This window comes from Oncorhynchus tshawytscha, linkage group LG07, assembly GCF_018296145.1.
Source record: "Oncorhynchus tshawytscha isolate Ot180627B linkage group LG07, Otsh_v2.0, whole genome shotgun sequence".
Taxonomy (NCBI): domain Eukaryota; kingdom Metazoa; phylum Chordata; class Actinopteri; order Salmoniformes; family Salmonidae; genus Oncorhynchus; species Oncorhynchus tshawytscha.
The window spans coordinates 60,272,978-60,286,179 of record NC_056435.1 but is presented as its reverse complement, the minus strand read 5'-3'; the positions used below and the strand labels follow the sequence as shown (position 1 = coordinate 60,286,179).

At 41.4% G+C, this 13,202-nt stretch overlaps 1 protein-coding gene across 1 annotated transcript in view; it reads left to right on the top strand.

The window, feature by feature from the left end:
• The first annotated feature begins 5,552 nt into the window (after positions 1-5,552).
• Positions 5,553-13,202, top strand: part of LOC112246206 (disks large-associated protein 4-like) — a 199,701-nt gene continuing 192,051 nt past the window's right edge. The window contains exon 1 of the mRNA XM_024414507.2: positions 5,553-5,934. The gene's annotated coding sequence lies outside the window, so the exon portion shown is untranslated. The remainder of the gene's footprint in view (positions 5,935-13,202) is intronic.

The following is a 13,202-nucleotide window of genomic DNA, read 5'->3' as shown; positions in this document are numbered from 1 at the left end:
CTTCAAACATCAGCTATCTGAGCAGCTAACCGATCGCTGCAGCTGTACATAGTCTATTGGTAAATAGCCCACCCATTTTCACCTACCTCATCCCCATACTGTTTTTATTTATTTACTTTTCTGCTCTTTTGCACACCAATATCTCTACCTGTACATGACCATCTGATCATTTATCACTCCAGTGGTAATCTGCAAAATTGTAATTATTCGCCTACCTCCTCATGCCTTTTGCACACATTGTATATAGACTCCCCCTTTGTTTTCTACTGTGTTATTGACTTGTTAATTGTTTATTCCATGTGTAACTCTGTGTTGTCTGCTCACACTGCTATGCTTTATCTTGGCCAGGTCGCAGTTGCAAATGAGAACTTGTTCTCAACTAGCCTACCTGGTTAAATAAAGGTGAAATAAATAAAAATAAAAATAAAAAGACCAGCTGTATCTACTGTCTCCATTTCACTTTGGCCATTGTTGTGGGTCTGCCCTCCCCTCAACAGCCTCAAATAGGCTATTTCATGAGGGGGTGAAGTGGGGCAGCAGACATACGCATCTCACATTTCATTACATTACATTTTTATATATTGCTACTAAATCTTTTTTAAATCACAAATAATATTTTATATTCTTAATTTTAATCAACGGCATTAGCATGAGAAGAACTTACCAGTCCAAAACGATGTCCTCTCCGTTCAAAAAATATTCCTCCAATTGGGAATCGCTAAATGAATCGTCCTCCAACAATCTCTGTCTCACTTTCCCGATCAATTTCTTAAAAAATTGTGTGTTCATCTGTATATCTAGACTTAGATTTAGCTTTCCCTGACTTAGACGCCATACTGATTGATATATAAACAGCTGAAGATGCGCTTTACCAAAACAATGCTGTGTGTAACATGCGTTGCTCCTTCCAGTATGAAACTTCAATGGCGAATGACCCTCTTTACGCCGGAGTTTACTACATGGGTTGGTCTTCCAACACATAAACATTACATATTGCCGTTTACCTCAGCTCATTGGCTATCTACCCAGCTAGATTTCAAGACGAACAGTGGTCATTGGGTTAAAATGCAGTCAATCAACGAAACAGCGGTCATATCATTGGTGCACAATGATGTCATTACTCGTTGTCTTCAAATCGGTTTCTTTCAGTCAATACGCCCTGCGAAATGACCCATCTTTTTGGTTGTGTTACAAACAAACCAGTTGATTGCAGTGAAACCAAACATGACTGGAAAAGTCACGTGTAGTGTATGTATTTACATTGACTGTGTCGTCGAAAATGGAATGAGACGGAATTCACGACACAAGCTGTTCACAAAATGTTTCGTGTTAGGCTATAAAAACTGATTTTATCAAACAAAAGATCATTCATTGTGTAACAATGAGCATTGGGATTGCAAACAGAGGACGATCGTCAAAGGTAAACGGTTTATTTTATTGCAGTTTGTGATTTTGTTACGCCTGTGCTGGTTGAAATAGTTTTTTTTATGGGGATGTCCTCAGATAATCGCATCGTATTCTTTCGCAGTAAATCATTTTTAAAATCTGACAATGCAGTTGGATTAGCAAGATTCTAGGCTTTTGAAACATGTGAGACATTTGTATTTTCATGAATGTTTAATATGACTATTTATGTAGCGATTACCGTATGTTGTGGAATTTCAGCCCGCTACCGGGTTCCGTGCTCAGAGAGGTTAACTAAATAATGATAAAAATACTCTTCCAAAATGCAGATGTTGATTTAGTTAAGGCTCCATAACGAAATACTATGATAATAAATATCACGGAATTACAGAAATATTGGAACAAAGTTGACTAATGAAGGCAAACAAATTGCTTACTGGAAAATACTCTCTCAAATACACATGGCCATGTTGTACAGCATCATTATGGCTGTTAGCAGGGCTATATTTTGGACTTTATAAATATTATTTTGGCATTTATTCAGATCACAATCGCTCACTGTTCTTTTTCTGAAAATAAAAGAATCTACAAAATATTGTTACATATAGCCTTCCTGCTGTGGATATCTATTTCAGCACCGTTTCGCACTGCTTTGAGACAAGCATGGAAAAAACAAACATTTTCAATTATATTCCATGATATTCTTAAGATACATGTGTTGACTGAATATAAGCAAGTGATGTCTACTAAATAATCAAGTTAGGTTTCTCCAGAAATAAATAATTCTAAATAACAAACTGGCTTTATTTATAAATTAGTGAGAATGTCTCACCCCATGTTCAAGAATTACCTTTTTCTCGCTCACTATAGGTTAAATTAAATTAAATATCCAAAATATTGTTACTTTTTAAACAAAGCGATTATTATTATTATTATTAATTAATTAATTTAGAATTAGATATTCTCACAGATACTAACGGAAAATGCCCCTTAGATATTAATTTAGACCATTCTTCTAAATGTGATTATTGGATCGAGAGTCAGGTCTTTGAAAAAAATATGTTTAGAAATACTGTAGGCCTAACATACGCAAAATTAATATTGGTTACACTACAATTAGGGTGTGGAAATATTATGCCCCTTAGATATTAATTTAGAATCCTCCAATCCTCTTATGCTGGAGCCTAGTCCAGACCGTCACGTTGTACGGTGCAATATTTACCATTCCATCCTAACGGAAACCCTGAGGGTTTCATTTGATGTTTTTCTCAGAATAGAAGCTTCATAATATTAATCAAATTAATTAAGGCAAATTTCTTAAAATCAATCCCATATGTATTATGTTATTACAAAAAAGGTTTTAAATTCTCTAGTAATGCCAATATGGGAGACTATCAAATGCTTCTCAATGATGCCCTCTGGTGGTCAAACTATCACTAACCTTAACATAAAAACATAAAAAATGTCTGACAATTAAATAACCCGCAATAGAATGCTGTAGTGTGCTACAGTATGACACAACTTTTAAAGGAGGAACCACTGTACGGTCAATGTCATCAATGCAATTATTGATGAAGCCAGTGACTGATGTGGTGTGCTCTTCAATGCCATCAGAAGAGTCCTGAAACATATTTCAGTCTGTGCTACAGACTGAAAAACAGTCCTGTTGCTTAGCATCTGCGTCATCTGACCACTTTTTTTATTGACCGGGTCACTGGTGCTTCCTGCTTTAGTTTTTGTTTGTAAGCAGTAATCAGGAGGATTGAATTATGGTCAGATTTGACAAATGGAGGGTGAGGGAGAGCTTTGTACGTGTCTCTGTGTGTGGAGTAAAGGTGGTCTTGAGTTTTTGTCCCTCTGGTTGCACATTTAACATGCTGGTAGAAATGATTTGATTTGATTTGAGGTAAAACGGATTTAAGTTTCCCTGCATTAAAGTCCCTGGCCATTAGGAGTGCCGCCTCTGGGTGAGAGTTTTCCTTTTTGCTTATGGCCATATACAGCTCATTGGGTGCGGTCTTAGTGCCAGCATCGGTTTGTCGTGGTAAATAGACGTCTACGAAGAATATAGATGAAAAATCTCTTGGTAGATAATGTGGTCTACAGCTTATCATGAGATACTCTACCTCAGCCGAGCAAAACCTTGAGACTTCCTTAGACATCGTGCACCAGCTGTTGTTTACAAATATACTTAAACCGCCACCCCTTGTCTTACCAGAGGCTGCTGTTCTATCCTGCCGATATATTATATAACCCACCAGCTGTATCTTATTCATGTGGTCATTCTGCCACAACTCGGTGAAACATAATATAGTACCGTTTTTAATGCCCAATTGGTAGGATACACGTGCTTGTAGTTCGTCCACTTTATTATCCAGCGATTGTACGTTGGCCAATAGTACCGATGGCAAAGGCAGATTAGCCACTCGTCGCCGGATACTGTCTTTTTCTCCTGCAAATGACGGGGGATGAGGGCCTTGTCGGGTGTCTGGAGTAAATCTCTCTCGTATGACTCATTAAAGAAAAATTCTTCATCCAGTTCAAGGTGAGTAATCGCTGTTCTGATGACCAGAAGCTATTTTCGGTCTTAAGAGATGATAGCAGCAACATTATGTACAAAATAAGTTAGAAACAATGTGAAAAAATGAACAAAATAACACAGTTGGTTAAGAGCCCAAAAACGGCAGCCATCCCCTCTGGCGCCATCCTAACCATTACACATGCACCACGTCTCTAATATACAGTAGACTGTGAAAACTACTGACAAGGGCAAACCTTTAAATTTCACAACTAGGGTTGTATTCGATTGGACTCCAGACCCACATCCCCCTCCAAAGTCACCTCTCAGACCTCACCCTCCTCTCCAGACTCCACCCCCTCTTCAGACCCCATCCCCCTCACTAGACCCCACTCCAAACCCCAACCCCTCTCCAGACCCCACCCCTCTCTGCATTATTAGTATTTTATTTTAGTATTTCGTATTTTATTAGGATCTCCTGCTAAAGTAGCAGCTGCTCTTCCTGGAGTCCACACAAAACATCAAAGATCTATTATTAGACAGGCAGTGGTGGAAAAAGTAAACAATTGTCATACTTGAGTAAAAAACATATGCTTCCCATGCCAATACAGCCCTTGAATTGAATTGATTCAGAGCGAGAGTAAAAGAGAGAGCGAGAGCGTGTTTGGAGGAGGGGCAGAGAGGTCAGATATTGTTTTTAAGAAGAAAAACACAGTGAATATATTACAGAGCCTTTCTTTTGCCGTCCTTGACCTCATGTAGGGAGCACTTGACAAAACCCACGGTTGAAAACCAGTGCTGTAAAGTATTTAAGTAAAATTACTTTAAAGTACTACTTAAGTCATTTTGGGGGGTATCTGTACTTTTCTTTCAGAGTTGGGGAGTAACGGATTACATGTAAGGGATTACAAAGTAACTGTAACTGTAATCCGTTACGTTGCCAGCAAAAATAACAGATTACAGATACTTTCGAAAAACTAGATGATTACTCTAAGGATTACTTATAAATTCAGAAAGGATGTTTGCGGAAAACAATCTTTGACACTTGAATGGAAAGAGTGCTCAAAGCTGTTATGAAGGCAGAGGGAGGCTACTTTGAAGAATCTCAAATATAAAATCTATTTTGGTTTGTTTAACATTTTTTTGGTTACTATATGATTTCATATGTGCTATTGCATAGTTTTGATGTATTCCCTATTATTCTACAATGTATAAATAGTACAAAATAAAGAACACCCCTGGAATGAGTAGGTGTGTCCAAACTATTGACTGGTACTTTATATCCATTAATTCTTGAAGAATATAATTTATAAATGCCTCATGAGTTTAGTTCAACTGTCACACTCCGTGAGAACCCAAAATGTTATTTCTTGCAAATTCATTCATAATCCTCAAACCTCATGCAAATCACCGATCAAAGCAACCTGCTCCAGTGCTTTCCATGGTACTGATTTGAATCTCTCTCTCTCTCTCTCTCTCTCTCTCTCTCTCTCTCTCTCTCTCTCTCTCTCTCTCTCTCTCTCTCTCTAACTCTCCCCCCTCTCTCTCTCTCTCTAACTCTCTCTCTCTCTCTAACTCTCTCCCCCCCTCTCTTTCTCTCTCTCTCTCGGTTTCCCAAGTGGCATGAGAGCGTTGCAGCATCTCTGCCTCGCCTGCCTGCCTGGCCTCACAGAGCCCCTGTCTCGGCAGTCTCCCTAATGCAAACGTATATGAACTGCTCAGTAATGGGGATCGCTGTGAACCTGGGCGCTTGCATTTCCTCTAAACGGAGAGAGACGGACGAATAACAGACTCGACATCGGTAAAGTGTGCTATTTAAAAACTGGAGCACTGCGTTCGTTTATCATATTTGTGTTTATAACCGTTTTTATTTATTCTCAAAACGTTGCTGCCGGTCTTTAAAATATAGCCCGATTAGGAAGTTCTCGTCAATAAGAGGAGGATAATCGCACATCAAGTCTAGTTCAATCTTTCTCCAGACCGATTGAATAGCCGATTTGAGGACTCCGAAGGTAAGATTTGAAAAACGGATTAATGAATTGTGTTGTGATGTTTACATGGGCGTTTGTAGTTTAAGCTAATAAACTAAATAAATAACCAAACCCATGGCACAGGACATACATGTTTAGATGTGTCATTCAGCGACTGCATAAGTGGTTGGCATCAATTTATTTCTACTGTAGTCGATGGTGGTTTTAATCATAGTTTAAAAAAAATATATATATATATTTGTGCATTAGGCTACAGGAATGAATTGATGCTGGTTGGCAGGCGATTTAAAACAAAAACTGGTTTATTTCAGCCGCTTGTGTGGCATGACACGTAGGCCAAGTCGTTTTGTCCATTAACAGAGCTTTTGGAGATTGATTTAAAGCAATAACCTCACTATTCAATTGAACAAATAATAGTAGTAGCCTAATAATGTTGAACATAGAGGCTTTTCCTTTGGCGATAGAGGGGGCTTTGAGGAAGAAATTGAGAAAGAAAAAGTGTCGTATTAGGAATTCTTGGAGATATATTTCTCCATGTTGTTGAGCCAAGTCAAAAGCAGGTTTGGTTTCTTTGAAGGTAAGAAGAGACGCAACACTAAATATCAACATTGACCCTTGCAGTAGCCTAGTCCGTGGTTTTTGACTTGGCCTATGTGTTGTTTTGCACACCTTGGAGAAAATGCCGCGTTGCACTATTCGGATGAAACCACTTTTCAGAAAGCTTAGACGTTAAAAATAGAGTGTACCGCTCACTGGGTTGTTATGTGGCAGTGATGTGACTCTTGTTAACAATGCGTGTCTGCGTCCAACACCTTTGAGTCGGCTTTGGGCTAGAGCACCATAATGTCCAACTACTTTGAAGTTTGACGCTATCTTGTATTGCCTTATTATATGTATTTGTCAGTGACAGAGAACGGTAGTAGCCACCGATTCTCCCACCCTCAGAGTATGAGGGTCTGGTGGGGATGTAGAGTTGTTGACATGCTGCAGGAGGAATATTGATGGTCCAATATTGGCAAGTAATATGTTTTGATGATATGGTAACAACTGCAGACTGCTGATTCTTAAGACTACATTCTTATCATACTATGACGAAATGGTCAGCAGCTCTACTTCAGCGTTGGCAATAAATTAGCTATTGAACTTCACATGGACCTATTGAACACTTGGAACCTGCCAAGAAACAACCCTCTCGTCCTTACCTTAGCGCTTAGACCCTACCAACTTAATAAACATTATTTCCACGTGAACTGACGTGAAATAGACATTGAACTGACATCTGTGCCCAGCGGGTAGTTGCTTCATGTTGATCTGAACTAGAATTCTAGATATAAGCAATATTGGAGCTCCTACCTGCCGTCTGACAGGGGATATGGAATTGTTGCATATTACTTATGCCTATCCAGTTTAGATCTACAAAGTGCCTATGGACAGAGGCAGGGCTTGTAGGCCTTGGCCTAGGGGTTGTTCCTGAAAGGGAGCAATGATGACTCGTCTTACTAGAAATGATGACCATGTCCTCACTCTGGTGAAGACTAATTATAGAGTCATTTATACTACGAGCCAAAATGAGTCACTGCATCTAATTCACAGTGACAGACACACCACGTGCTGGGCCCAAGATAGACCGTTAATCAAAATAAATCAATAGCATTTTCCCGCACCATTTATTCATATGTTGTCCATAATGGCCAGTCGACTTCGGCAACTCTTCCTTTACTGTGAGGTTGTCATGAGGATAAGAGTTATGTTTTGCCCTGAAAGGTAAGTGCGCCATAATGTGCCAGACTACTGTATTAGGTAAATGTGTCTTTCATGCCATCAAATTAACATCAGGTTTAGCGCCCTTTGAACAGTTTTTTTTGTGTGACCTCAATAGCATGGCCTAACTGCATTAGTGTCCTCAATTTGTTTCAGTTAGAAAAAAATGGGGAAAAAGAGAAGAGCTGCCAGGGTATGGGCGTTCGCAGCCAGTTTGGAATCCCTCTCCTCTCTCGTTTTCACATTCTCTCACTCACTCTCATTTTCATGCTCTCACCCTCTTTCTCTTTAGCTCATATGCACTTACTCATGTCATGTTCGCCAGTTTCTCTCATCTTCCACACACACGCAAGCACGCACGCGCACACACACACACACACACACACACACACACACACACACACACACACACACACACACACACACACACACACACACACACACACACACACACACAGATGGATAGAGCCCTGTTTTAAAATACTTATTTTAAGCTGTTGATTGTTGATATCACACTAATTCTTTGTATGTGAATTCAGCCCCTAAGTGTTTAAAATGTTTGTTTATGTATGGCCTGTCTCAAACCCTGTGGCCCGTTCTTATATAAAACCTATATACAACTCCAGTAGTTTTACAGTAACCTACGTAATGCTACGTAATACGTAATACGTAATACTACGTAAAAATGAAACTGATATCTAATTTCTCCTAACCCCAGGAGTATACAAAGGGTAAGTCATTGCTATTTAGTCTATTTGCGCATAGAGGCTGGGTTAACAGGATAATATAATATTATGGCAGGGGCAGGACAAACATTATGTATAGCCAACACTGTAATGAATATCTGCAGAGATGAAGGTGTGCATTCCAGTTCTCAGACGGACCGCTAGATTACACCATGTTACATCAACGAGAAAAATGAGAATTCTGAGAATGAGAGAAAAACAAATACGAAGAAAATTCAGGGCTTCCGCTCCCCCAAGATAGCTTTGGCAAAGATTCTCAGCCTTTTCTTGTGAGCTGGTAGATTCCGAAAGCATCTTTATTGACTTTGGGTGCATCCATTGCAAAGCTATGGTTGTGAATGAGTTATTATGGCTGTCTGACAAGAGAAGGAAACGAGAGAAAGAATGTGGATGTCATTGTATTGACTTCCCGGGCTGAGGTATGGGGAGAGAGGGGGGAAGCAAGCACAGGAGAACACACACACGAATACTCTACAGCATCAGTGGGTATGCTTTGAAGTTTAAGCTTCCACAAACAGACAAAGTAGCAGCTGTCATCCCTCTCTGCTTTGGTGCTTAACATAGGCCTAGTATCTGCAGAGACAAAAAGGCAAACCTCACATTCATATCAACATGTGTGCTTTGTTTTGGTGTAAAATCTCCTTTCAGCAAAGCTATAACCTATAAGGAACATAGCTTTGCTTTGTTTGCCTTCAAACTAAGCCCTGCAAGGGTGATTCATTTTTCCTCGATTAAGAGCAAAAACAGTCGCAGGACTTTAAATGACCTTCTTCAGCTTTCGCCACGTATCTGGTATTGTCAAAAGTGTGAATAATTTAGTCTGTGAAAATGTCAAACAGCTCCTCTCCGTATGCCAGAAGATGTTTGGGTTTTTAAAAGTCAGCCACAGACATTACAGCACTGACAGGGGGCTCTGTTAGAAACAGCTAGCTCAGATTCTAATTAGACAGTGGCAATGCAACAGGGATCAACAAAGAATATTGAAAATTAAGTGGATGTGGATGTTGCACAGCGATAGTTTATAATGAACAGAAATAATCAGCAGTCTGATAACTACAAGAGGACACTGATTGCCAGGAAGGCAAATGTGAATTTCATTGAGCTTTTTGCCTAAACGTTGTAGTTAGCTGTCATTGAATATCTTGTTGGTGTTAGAGCATTTCATTCATGCGATGGCAAGAACATTTATATTGTACCCTTAAAATGATCACTGTCGTTGTAACTTTTCTTCATTTTCAAGGGCTGTTCTTTTCAAACTATTTTCAATGCTTTGGAGAAATAGCATTGTAGGCCATCTTCTCAAGGTCTGTCTTCATGTGACAGTCTTCGACTGTCCCTGTAGGAGAACCCTTTGTGGTTCCAGGTAGAACCCTTTTTGGGTCCTGGTAAAACCCTTTTGAGTTTCATGTAGAACCCTTTCTGGAAAGGGTTCTACAAGGAACCCAAAAGCGTTCTACCTGGAACCAAAAGGGCTTTACCTGGAACCAAAATGGGTTCTTCAAAGGGTTCTCCTATGGAGAAAGCCGAATAACCTTTTTACGTTCTAGATAGCCCCTGTTTTTATAGACGTGTAGCATGAAGTACTTTAAAGGCCTTTCATTGTGTGTGGACATCTAATGCACATACAGATATGACATGAACAGGTTGACTGTCTGTCTGCCTCTGCAGTGCACAGCTCTGGTCCTCGAGAGCCAAAGTCCTGCAAAATGTTTGTCCTTGCCTTAGGAACTTAATTTATCCCTGAGAAACCAGGTGAGTAGACTAGCCAAACCAGTATAGCATCCAACGATCAAACAACTGAAAACCAGCAGGTCTCCAGAACTGATAACCAGCAGAACTGCAGAACTGAAAACCAGCAGGACTGCAGAACTGAAACCCACCAGGACTGCAGAACTGAAACCCACCATGACTGCAGAACTGATAACCAGCAGAACTGCAGAACTGAAACCCATCAGGACTGCAGAACTGAAAACCAGCAGGACTGCAGAACTGAAACCCAGCAGGACTGCAGAACTGAAACCCAGCAGGACTGCAGAACTGAAAACCAGTAGGACTGCAGAACTGAAAACCAGTAGGACTGCAGAACTGAAAACTAGCCGGACTGCAGAACACAAGTGGTGGTATTGTGCACCCCTGCCTCGTTCCTCTGGGGTTCTTTCCCAAACTCATTAAATTGGACTGCAGTCCCGTTGTCTTCTCCTGAGTTTCAGTGGTATTGAAATGTGGGGACGGAATGGGAAGAATTAGTAAGAGATTCTTGACATCAATAAAGTACTCCCCACTCATCCCAACCCGAAGTAATACGCCTCTAATTAAAATGTCCGTCTTCCCCAAGCTGCTTAGTCACGAGCTGCTTAGTCACGGTCACTAAGGCTTCAAGTAACCTGCCAGGCAGACGCGAGCCACCCTTCTCGGGGAAACAAGACTGGCATGATGCCCAAACTCATGGCATGGCAGGGGTTAGTCTATGTCGCTCTGCTGAGGCAGTTGTTATTCTACACACAGCAAGTACAGATTTCAGGTTGAAGCGGTGCAAGCGAGTGATAAGGCTGTGTTGCCACTAACTGCTGTTTGAAAGTGTGGACAGGGGTTGTTGTTACGTTTTAGTTATATATGTAGGTGTTATCATACTGTTAGACTTGTTAAACTCTGTGTGAGTTCTTGTTGTTTTGGATTTTTCAGGATTATTAGCCAGAGGCAGTGAAGAGAGACAGGAAAGTAAGGAGGAGAGATGGCGTGCTAGAAAGGCAGTGGCATTAACTGCTAGACCACCACAGGTCACATACTTCATGTGAGTTAATGTATCATATGTATTGCGTGAACTATACAAGACTGTGAAAATGGTTACATGGAGGGTAACCAATACTATTCAATTATCTTCTCTCTGTACATAATATAGTAATTGCTGCTAATATGATTTATACACTACATAAACTGACACTGGCTTTAAACTGTGTTTTTTTCCCCCCACAATTCTATGGTTTATTCTCAACGGAAAGCTAACGTTAAAAAAAAGCAATTGTTCAGTATTCCAACTCTCTGCTAATGACTGTATGTGTTATGCTTCAACGCCCACCTTAGGTCTAACAACCGTCTGTTGCCTCCTGAGAAATGTCTCTGAAATTGAAGGTCCACTTTGCTTAGCCTTATACATGACTCCATTTCACCATGGATCAACATCCTATCACACAATATTATAATCAGCCGACAGAAAATATGTATCCTGTAATATGCTGTATCTCTAGGACCTCCCATCCCCATTTGGCCCTCGTAACCCCATGATGAGAAGCCTCAGTCTGCATCTGTACTGACCTGGGTTCAACTACTTTTTTTTGTTTCTTTTTTTTGTGTGAATTTTACCCCTTTTTCTCTGTCTCATCGCTACAACTCCCGTACGGGCTCGGGAGAGATGAAGGTTGAAAGTCATGCATCCTCCGATACACAACCCAACCAAGCCGCACTGCTTCTTAACACACAGAGCCATCCAACCCGGAAGCCAGCCGCACCAATGTGTCGGAGGAAACACCGTGCACCTGGCAACCTTGGTTAGCACGCACTGCGCCCGGCCCGCCACAGGAGTCACTGGTGCGCGATGAGACAAGGATTTCCCTACCAGCCAAACACTCCCTAACCCGGACGATGCTAGGCCAATTGTGCGTCGCCCCACGGACCTCCCGGTCGCGGACGGTTACGACAAAGCCTGGGCGCGAACCCAGAGTCTCTGGTGGCACAGTTAGCGCTAACCACTGCGCCACCCGGGAGGTCTGGGTTCAACTACTTTAAGTGTTTGCGCTAGCCTGCCCTGCAGTGCCAGATGGGTGGGGTTGCAGTCTTGCCACTATTCTATTGGTGCCATTGCACCAGGCAAGCTCAATCAATCCCAGCTAAAGTATTTGAAATCATTTCAAATAGTACCACACAGAGTGGGATCCATTCACTTCAATTTAATTGACAGGCCAGCCTAATAGAACATGTATGAAAATAACCACGCTGATCTATAATTGATGGAGTGGAGTGCCAATGGAGTGTGAAATAGTTTTTGCTCTGTGTTTTGTGTTTTGTGTGTGTGTGTGTGTGTGTGTGTGTGTGTGTGTGTGTGTGTGTGTGTGTGTGTGTGTGTGTGTGTGTGTGTGTGTGTGTGTGTGTGTGTGTGTGTGTGTGTGTGTGTGTGTGTGTGTGTGTGTGTGTGCGCGCGTGCGCTGTGTGTATGAGTCTGTGTGCGTGTGGGAGAAGGAGGAGGAAGCCGGTGGGACTGGATGTGATGGAGGCAGTGCTACAGTATGTATGTGTTACACAGGATGATTGCTTGGGCTATAGAGCCTATCAGATCCCCAATCATTGACAGCTCAGCAGAGACTTTTGCAACTGGCCTATTCAACGTTTCATAACGTGTCCTAATGTCCACACTAGCATTAGTATGTGTAGCAGATGAGGAGGGCAGCTTCAGGAGGGCGGTCAAGTGTGTTTGCGTGGGGGGAGCCTGAAGCTTTCTAAGCTTAGAGTATTGACTGGATTCAAAGGGAAGTAGGTGTATTGTAATCAAGGTCGAGAGAATGTTCACCTGAAAGCTTTGTGAAGAGAGTGAACATTGAACACAGCATAGTGGACCTTCTTCCATCCCTCCCTCCCTCCCTCCATCCGTCCCGCCCTCTTTCCTTCCTTCCTTCCTTCCTTCCTCCCTCCCTCCCTCCCTCCCTCCCTCCCTCCCTCCCTCCCTCCCTCCCTAGAATGAGAATAATTTTTGGAGGTTCGACAATGGCCTCTAACTCAGAGCAGTGACAA